Raw genomic sequence first — 9832 nt, forward strand, 5'->3', positions numbered from 1 at the left:
GTATATTCCAGAGATTTGGGGTTAATTTAATCAAACCACATCACTGACACCAGATCTGACTTTCACTTAAAACGCATGGCAATGGTGGATTTCTGTAATCGCTGTGGGTACCTCAGAACTATGCTCATCATGGGTTGACACTCTAGAAGAGTACACACTGCGATTCTTTCCATCTTGGACACCATCTGTCCAGGGTGGGGTGTTTAATTGTATTGCATTCCTATATAAGTGTTGCAGGTTGGTAGCTCATTAGCTTCCTTGGTTGAGTGCTTGATTCGTATGTCAGATTACCGAAACTTATGTAGAGGAAACCTCTGTCCGTTTCACTTGATCATTTTGTAAAAGACAGTCACGTGTTTACAAAAAGTTTGAATAAAGCACAGATCGGTAATTAAGCTAAATCCCAATAGAGCATGGTTCATTTCATATTCACCAATTGATTAGAGACTAACTCTAAATACACTAAAACTTAAATCACATGCTTTCTCCACCCAGTTTGATCTATGTTTTTCCAACGTCTGCTTTTGCCATGTTGTTGTGACGTCTTCTTTTGTACTTCAAAACAGAAGAGTCAACAAATGGAAGTAACTTTAAGTTGGATTTTGTGGAAAAGCGGTAACTTCAAATCGTTGTATGTTAAAGCCAGTGAATATACCCAAGCCAATTTTGGTTGTATTTATTAGACCAAGGTCTTTTCTTATTAAAGAAATTTTTATTTCCGCTTTCAATTGCCTGCTTAAAATTAAATTGATATTATTTAATGTGCCTGTTTTTTACTATTTTATAAGCTAAATCTATGAAACACAAATTGATGATATTTTTATCTGTACATTTCACTGAAATCAATTTATGTGTACAAGTACATTGATTACTTGCTTATAAAATTAAACTGATGTCATGATCAAACCTAAATGCATTTAGGGAGCATACGAGTTATTTATATAATGGTACTCTATATGTCATTTTGGCCAGAAGCAAAATGTTTTAGTGTCGTTGCTATGGAAACTGAGTATGAACTGTCAAAAATATACCCACAGAGAGTCATATGGAACACTCTTTCGAGTCAGAGAGATAAAATTCAATTCTATGATAGTGCGTGGCAACGTATTTTTGGTATTTACAGAGAATTGAGTTAAAAACTAAAATATCACATTTTTGCTTACGTTGATGGTCAAATAATCGAAGAATTTTACTACTACGAAAATAAACTTCTGTTTTATCTTTAATATACAATAACACTGTCTAGTTTTTATGGTCTCCGAATTTCATCAAACCTAGGTCTGATTAGATGTCGAGCGATGTTGTCGTTATATATTTTACTGTTGTCGTTATATATTTTACTTTTGAGAAATTCCGAACCGTCTTTTATTTTTATCTTTTTACTAAAATTTATCGATCCCTTTTAAATTTATCAAATGAAAATAACTTCAACGATGACTGGCCGAAACGATTTCACAGAGTTGATTGGAAGTAGATGAAATGAAAAAGTGCAAGATAATATCAATTTGTTTTTAAAAAAATAAACGAAAGATATAAGTGTTGAACTATAGGTTTCTAAATTTTCACGTATTTTTTCTATTTTAACCCCTTCCCTGCCCTGCCTAATAATTTGAACTTATTTAAAAAGTTGTAAATCTTAACAAGACATTTCATTTGGTAAAAATAGGAAAAGAGGAATGGCCCCTATTTAGGAAGATAAATTCTTCACAAGTTTGCTGTCAAAAACTTGTAAAGGAAGACAAATTTCAAATAAATGTGTATTTAGTATATGTTTTTAAGAATTTAAAATAAAACTTTAATCCCATTCCTAGTACTGAATTGATATTTCTATTGAATATATTCAGTGTTTCAGATACCATTTTAGCTGTTGTTTGCCAATTTACCGTGTTGGCGCATATATGCCGCGTTAAGGTAACTAAAAGTATTTTTTTTCAAATGAAGTAATTGAATAATACCCTTGCATTTCATAAAGTGTAATATTTTTAACTTAAATTTAGACTCAGCTAGATAATTGATCAATAACATAGTTGCTAGCTGTATATACACTGTCGCCTAGAGGACAGTGTCTGTGCTTGTAAGTCTGGGAGTACACATGTTGAAATGCCCCACTATTTTACGATAGCGTAGAAATCTTGTGTCATAATTAAAAGCGTCTGAAAGTTTTTTTCAGGTCTGTTTACCTCTGGTAAGATTATCTGAGGGGTGGGGTCTAAATGATAAAGATATGAAACCGCAAAGGAAACAGGCTCAAATTGAATTGAACCTTATCAGTTTTCTCACAATACACGGCTTTCCAGAAGACTCGGCTTTCGCCTCGCTTCATGTGTTTTTCGTCCACTAAAGCAAATGTGTATTACTGACATGAAAACCAATAGACTGCTAAACGAACACAGGGCATGGTTTGATTAAACAATTTCTTTAAAAAAATCAAAGAACATATTCTGGTCTGATTAAGTCGAAAAGTTTTGTTTAACGACAAATACTTATTATTTGGACCTCAATGGGTTTTTTTAATCATGGTCCAGCATGGTATTGTTTTATTCTTAAAGTGTGCTGATATTGTAAATTCATGCTGGTTTTCCCTTTAAATATCATTAACTAGGTCAAAATGACGATTCAAAATATCGGAAAGCCAAGTTCGTTAACTTTCTCCTTAAGTTTCTCAGTAGGTGAAAACGCATGAGAAACATTAGTAATTAAGTCCACCATTGAGCTTTTGAATAACTAATGTGTGCTTTGTCTGGGAAAATATGCTGATTATGACAAAAATGGCGTTTATTTTATCGTGATGGTAATCAAACTTGCCGAGAGCAAGCCAAATTTTATAATTTTGTTTAAGAGTCTTATAGAAAGGAAACAAACTATCATAAATTGGTACAACATAATATTTCATTATTTCAGCGATTAAAACAGCCAGTTACTCAAACCCATCACTTTTCTGCTCAGATCAATCTTGTATTAACAAATCTCTAATGTCATCATCTGGTGCATTGCTACTCTCATTTCAAGGAACTTTTTCAAAATTTAAAATCCCAAAATTTTACCAAATTCAATAGCATCAAAACTTACGATTTTCATTACAGTTTATACAACCATCTCCTACGATAAACTAAAGTCCAGGCTTATTGACGTCATTGATAGCTGGTTTTTTTAATACACATGGATCACGTATTTTTTTTTTAACTTTGTCATATGTCATTTACAAAACTGTTTTGTCAAAAACCATTCGGATTGTGCACAAAAGTACACTGAAGTGGATATAAAAAAGATGCTTGAGTTTCTAATAGACAACATCTATGTTGTTTTTTGGAAATCAGGTCTTCCAACAATCTGTTTGAATTCCCATGGTTACAAATTGCAACCCATTGTTAGCAGTCAATATGAAGCAGAATTAATTTTTTAAAAACTTGTGCATGAATAAAATGAACACTCGCTGTGGCCTTCAACGCAACATTCAGGTATATCTACGACGTGTTATTAATTAGCAATTGCTACTTCTATAATTACGTCGACTTATTGTATCCCAGTTAACGTGAAATAAAACATACCACAGAGGCTGCTTCATATGTATCATATTTGGATATTTTATTGGAAATGGACTTTGATGGTAACCTAACAACAAAACTTTATGATAAACGTGATGACTTCAATTTTTGATAAAGTCAACTTTCATTACTTATGTAGCAACATTACTTAATCACCTGCATATGGTGTTTTTTTTTTCTCTCAGTTACATTGGTACGCAAGGGCATGTTCTGCGTATGAAGGGTTTCTAAGGCGAGGCAAGCTACTGAAAAAAAAAACATGTTGATAAAACAAAAATACCAACAGCCTTGATTGAAGTCACCTTTCCGTAGGTTCTATAGTCAGTAAAACGACATTGTCAGCAAACACAACCTCCTCCTGGGTCGGTTGCTGACTGATGTTTTTTATACTTATTGTTAGACCATAATTACTCACCTAATTGTCTAGGGATTTTTCTGATTTTCCGATTACGACAAAGAGCACAAGGCGAGCGTGGCCGATCCTTATTTCGCTCTATTTTTATGAGGTCCGTGTTCGCTGTACTCTTGTTTTGTATTTTTCCTTTCGACTTTTAATTTTGAACACTGTTTGATATCACCACATGTTATACAAGACTTTTGGCGTATTGTTGTTTCTTTAAAAATAATTAGACTTTAGCCCCTTGAGAATTCTTGGGTCTCACAAGGGGTTCAAAGTTTGATGTAGGAATATATCCCATACCGAAACAGTTGTGTAAGATCTTCTTGAAAACTGCAATGATCAATATGTGATGAAAAAAATGATAAAAACAAACCGTCAACCATCTCGAAAATCCTTAAAACAAAATGCAAATTAAAAGCAGAGCAACACGGAATTTTAAAAAGATAGAGGTAGTATCAGGTACCTAGGAGGAGTAAGCATCCTCAACTGACCGGTCGCACGCACCTTAAGCTCCCTGTCGTAATCGGGAAAAAACCGGAAAAGTCCGTAGACAATTCGGTGATTAATTATGATCTAACAATTAGTATGAAAAAAGTCAGTCAGCATGCGACCTAGTGGAAGATTGCATTTGCTGACAAGGTCGTTGGATCGACCATAGAACTTACGAAAAGATGACTTCAAATGAGACTGTTAATAGTCCGGTTTTATCAACTTGTTTGTCAGTTGCTTACCTCGCCTTAGAAACTGTTCATAAAAAACAATAACAATAACAAACCGTCAACCATCTTAAAAATCCATAAAACGAAATGCAAATTCAAAGCAGAGCAACACAGACCTCCAAAAAGATAGAGGTAGGTTCAGGTGCCTAGGAGGAGTAAGCATCCTCTGCGGACCGTTCATATGAAAAGCATGCCCTTGCGTATTGAATTAACTAACAGACAAACACTCTATATGCAGGTGATAAAGGTATATTGCTACATAAGTAAGGAAAGATGACTATAGAAAAATTGAAATTATCACGTTTATCATAAAGTTTTGTTGTAAGGTTGCCATCTTTATTTTGACTTTTCTAGCTTTTGTAGGTTAGATTTGATAAAACTGTTTTAAAGGGCTTGTATGACCCAGCACTATCTCGAGAAAATTATAGCGCGCCAGATAAAAGTATACTAAATATGCATGCGTCATAAAAAAAGAACGAATCCTATCAAACGTGCACAGAACTTTTCGCATTCCTGGAAGAGAGAGCATGGGTCTGCTCAAGGATTCGTGGTTTGTGTTCATGGGAACACTTTTATTTTCAATTCCTCTACTGAATGATTGTGTAAGTAAACTATTTCTTTTATCAACCAAGAACATAAAGCTCTCTGTTTGCCTCTTGCTTAAACCTTCACCATAAACTTCGGTATGTACGTATCTTCTATTATAAAAGGTGATGAATTATTTTAAACAATTCTTCAGGGAAAGGAGACTGAATATTAAATCATGAATATTAATCATATCAATTCTATATAAGAGTATATTCCAACATATACTTTTATTTTGAATATGAAGGCCATTGCCATGTAATGTTTTATCCAAAGTAACTTTAAAAATAAAAACACTAAAATCATGCAAACAAAATGTCTGCCTGTAGTGCATTTAGTTATTTTACCCAATACAAAGACAAAGAAAAAATCATGTTGGTGGCATAGAACCCTCAACTATTAAAATCAATATTTTTTGGCATGGTTTGCAGTGTTTTTCTTATCTTTAAATATGCCTAATGCTCAACTACTGAACAATTCAAGTTTCTTAAGGTTTTAGGTATCTAAATGTTAAAAATACTTTGTACACACAAGTACGGACTTGAATTTTTTCCTGATAGGTTTCAAAGGTGCTTTACAAAATATTAATATCGATGGAAAATAATTTATGTTTGTTTTTTGTACATTAATCTTAAATAACACAACTTAACAAAAAAATCAAATCCATTAAAAATTGAATTACAGTTTACAAATAACAATTTGAGGTGATTTGGTTCGGATGATATAGTTCGTAAATTTATATCAAGAATATCAAATTTATCAAAACTTACTAAGTATATAATGGATAACATTTCGGTCCGTTATTATCATACCTGTGGTATTTATCACTAACGAAATCAGCTTAAAAACTAAAATATCATATTTTTGCTTATGTTGATGATCAAATGATCAAAGAATTTTACTACTACGAAAATAAACTTCTGTTTTATCTTTAATATACAATAACACTGTTTAGTTGTTATGGTCTCCGAGTTTCATCAAACCTAATTATTATTCGGAAAAATCTTTGTTCATCTTTTTTTTCTTCTAGACGCCAACTTTATTCTGCAAAACTTACTCGTTTATTCGCCGTATTTTTAGGTCTGATTAGATGTCGAGCGATGTTGTCGTTATATATTTTACTTTTGAGAAATTCCGAACCGTCTTTTATTTTTATCTTTTACTTAAATTTATCGATCCCTTTTAAATTTATCAAATGAAAATAGCTTCAACGATGACTGGCCGAAACGATTTCACAGAGTTGTTTTGGAAGTATATGAAATGAAAAAGTGCAAGATAATATCAATTTGTTTTTAAAAATATCAACGAAAGATATAAGTGTTGAACTATAGGTTTCTATATTTTCACATATTTTTCTATTTTTCTATTTTTCCTGCCCTGCCTAATGATTTTTTCTGCTTAAATAAATGAGAAACTGATTAAATATTTCAAAATATTTTAAATTCAATGTGTCAGGATAATTTAATTTGGCTTTATAAGAATTGTTTCTATATATTTTTTGCAAAGGGCAGATAACTCCAAGCATGAAAACCTTATTAAATGAGTCTTAACAAATAATTAAATCATGAAATTCTGTTTTTAGATATTTTCCATTAATGAAATAGGTTAACTGCTTGAATAGATAACAATATTTATGATTTTACCACTTTAGGAAGGCTTAAGTTGATTTTTGTGTATGATAATGGGCAGATAACTCCAAGTATCAGCACAAGCGGAAGATGATATATCTTTTCAATGCAACTCCAGAAATAAAACACTTACTAAAAAACTAATAAATAATTCTTCAAATTAATATTCAAAATATATTCCAAATCATGAAAATAATATAAAAATACACAACACAGTGACAAAAAATTAATGTTGAATTGCTCAATATTTTAGCAAGTTCAGTTTGTTTATTATTTGTTCATCTAGCATTGTATGTCTGACTGTCTTGCTGGTCTGGGTATTTACTGGACTGTTCTGATCATTTTCCTCAACACTCTGCAATGTTGAAAAAAGTAAAATATTACATGTATGGATCATTTAATCATATCATTTACATGTATGTATTTCGCATAAAACAACAGACATGTTCAAATTTGACTGAATGTTTTTTTTTTTCAAAAAAGAAGCAAAATCCTGATGTGTTTATGTTTACATGTACAAAATTTCAAAAGTGAAAAAGAGGAAATGGCTTTTAATTATTATCTCAAGTTATATTGATTAATGTTATTTTACTTGGAATACATATTAGTCTATAGTTGCATGCACTAATTAATAGCTGCAACTGAATTACATATAGCATAACAGGGCTCACCATTAACTAAAATATTAACCTGTTCTTAAGGCAAGTGGATTACTTGTATAAATGCTATTCTAAATTGTAATTTGTCATTGAAACGTATGAAAAATTATGAATGGCATATAATATAAATGATAGAAATTGATAAGAGGTCTGGTATGGTACAGTATTGGTAAAGTTGGTCTCCACATTATTTACTGTCACAAAATACTTCATTAAAAATTATCCTTATTGTTGTTGTTATCAAATACAGTGTATCTCAGTACTGGGTCAGTATAAAAAAAAATCTTTTAAATATTAAAAATAAATTATTAAGGTTTAAAAGATATCTTACTATTGTATATAATATCACTCAAGAGAAGAATATTCTACTCAATCTGATGGTGTGTTCTAGTGATATGACACTGACAAGTAGATTTAGAACATATTTTTCAGTAACTAAGCTACTATATAGTTTGGATATAGGTTTTCAACCCTCACTGAAATTTGATATTTCTTTTTTTATACTTAAAGTTTGATCAGTTCCATTACAGTGAAAAAAAAAGTTTTTAATTTTTCATGGCATTTTATCATGACATCATATCATAATTGTTCAAGAAAACTAATTGTAAACCAGACAAGTGTTTTTGTAGATTTACTTGTCCAAATACAAAAATCAGCTGGACACAGAAACTGGACAAGTGAAACTGTTGATCCCTGCATGATAGATAATATACTATCAGCTGATTTGAATATCTACATGTGACATCACTTTTTGATTAATTTTGTTTAAAATCATCAACTCACATTTTCTGTTCTATGTCTCCCTTTTGACAGACTCTGTTGTGATGATAAGAGCCAAATTCATTTATTTCTGCAGCATACACATAATCCTACAATTGTTTTTAATATATTCACAGCAATTTTATAACAAAATGAATCATTTTAAACAAATTTTTCAAATTACCTTTACCTTTACTTTTATGCTGTTAACTTTACATGTATATTATATAATCAAAATTAAGTAGTCTGTTCCAAATGGTATTTCCATCACTGTTTGCTTAATTAAGATGGCTCAAATCATCCACAAAAAAAACCCCAACCCAAAAACAACTTAGGTATGAAATATAACATGATGCGAAAGATGAATATAAATCAAAAAGGTGAAAAACATTTTTTTTGGAGGGAGGGGGGGGGGGAGAGAGTATTTGTATTTTCTAAAATTATCAATTTAAAAAAAAAATAACCACTGAAATTTCACTTTGCGAATGACATGAAGAACCTGGGTGATACTGTTAATAATTGGAGAGGGTGTTTGGGGGGGGGGGGGGGAGAGATAATTTTGTTTGCCGGGGAATCTGATGCCTGATTCTTAAAATTTACTCTGTACATTTAGACCTGAGGTGTATTCATTGAGAAAATTAACAAGCGGTGGAAGCTTGAACAGACTATAAGATTGGTTGAAAATTATTTGATTCGGATGTGAATATACATACCTTGACCAATTGGAATAAGGACTGCTATGGACTGCATCTTATCTCCATAGACTGCCTTTTTATGATCCTATTTTTACGCTTGTTCATGAGGTTTTAAACATATACATTGTATATTCCAGAGATTTGGGGTTAATTTAATCAAACCACATCACTGACACCAGGTCTGACTTTCACTTAAAACGCATGGCAATGGTGGATTTCTGTAATCGCTGTGGGTACCTCAGAACTATGCTCATCATGGGTTGACACTCTAGAAGAGTACACACTGCGATTCTTTCCATCTTGGACACCATCTGTCCAGGGTGGGGTGTTTAATTGTATTGCATTCCTATATAAGTGTTGCAGGTTGGTAGCTCATTAGCTTCCTTGGTTGAGTGCTTGATTCGTATGTCAGATTACCGAAACTTATGTAGAGGAAACCTCTGTCCGTTTCACTTGATCATTTTGTAAAAGACAGTCACGTGTTTACAAAAAGTTTGAATAAAGCACAGATCGGTAATTAAGCTAAATCCCAATAGAGCATGGTTCATTTCATATTCACCAATTGATTAGAGACTAACTCTAAATACACTAAAACTTAAATCACATGCTTTCTCCACCCAATTTGATCTATGTTTTTCCAACGTCTGCTTTTGCCATGTTGTTGTGACGTCTTCTTTTGTACTTCAAAACAGAAGAGTCAACAAATGGAAGTAACTTTAAGTTGGATTTTGTGGAAAAGCGGTAACTTCAAATCGTTGTATGTTAAAGCCAGTGAATATACCCAAGCCAATTTTGGTTGTATTTATTAGACCAAGGTCTTTTCTTATTAAAGAAATGTTTAT

At 32.0% G+C, this 9832-nt stretch overlaps 1 long non-coding RNA gene across 1 annotated transcript; it reads right to left on the reverse strand.

Annotated features, from left to right (window-relative positions):
* Positions 1-7067: 7067 nt before the first annotated feature.
* LOC136271133 (uncharacterized) lies at positions 7068-9081 on the reverse strand. The gene is made up of 3 exons (XR_010708973.1): positions 9009-9081; positions 8320-8405; positions 7068-7232 (listed from the first exon to the last, which is right to left on the reverse strand). It is a non-coding gene; the product is annotated as an uncharacterized lncRNA (long non-coding RNA).
* Between the last annotated feature and the right edge of the window lie 751 nt (positions 9082-9832).

The sequence above is a fragment of the Magallana gigas genome, chromosome 9 (genome assembly GCF_963853765.1).
Source record: "Magallana gigas chromosome 9, xbMagGiga1.1, whole genome shotgun sequence".
Taxonomy (NCBI): Eukaryota; Metazoa; Mollusca; class Bivalvia; order Ostreida; family Ostreidae; genus Magallana; species Magallana gigas.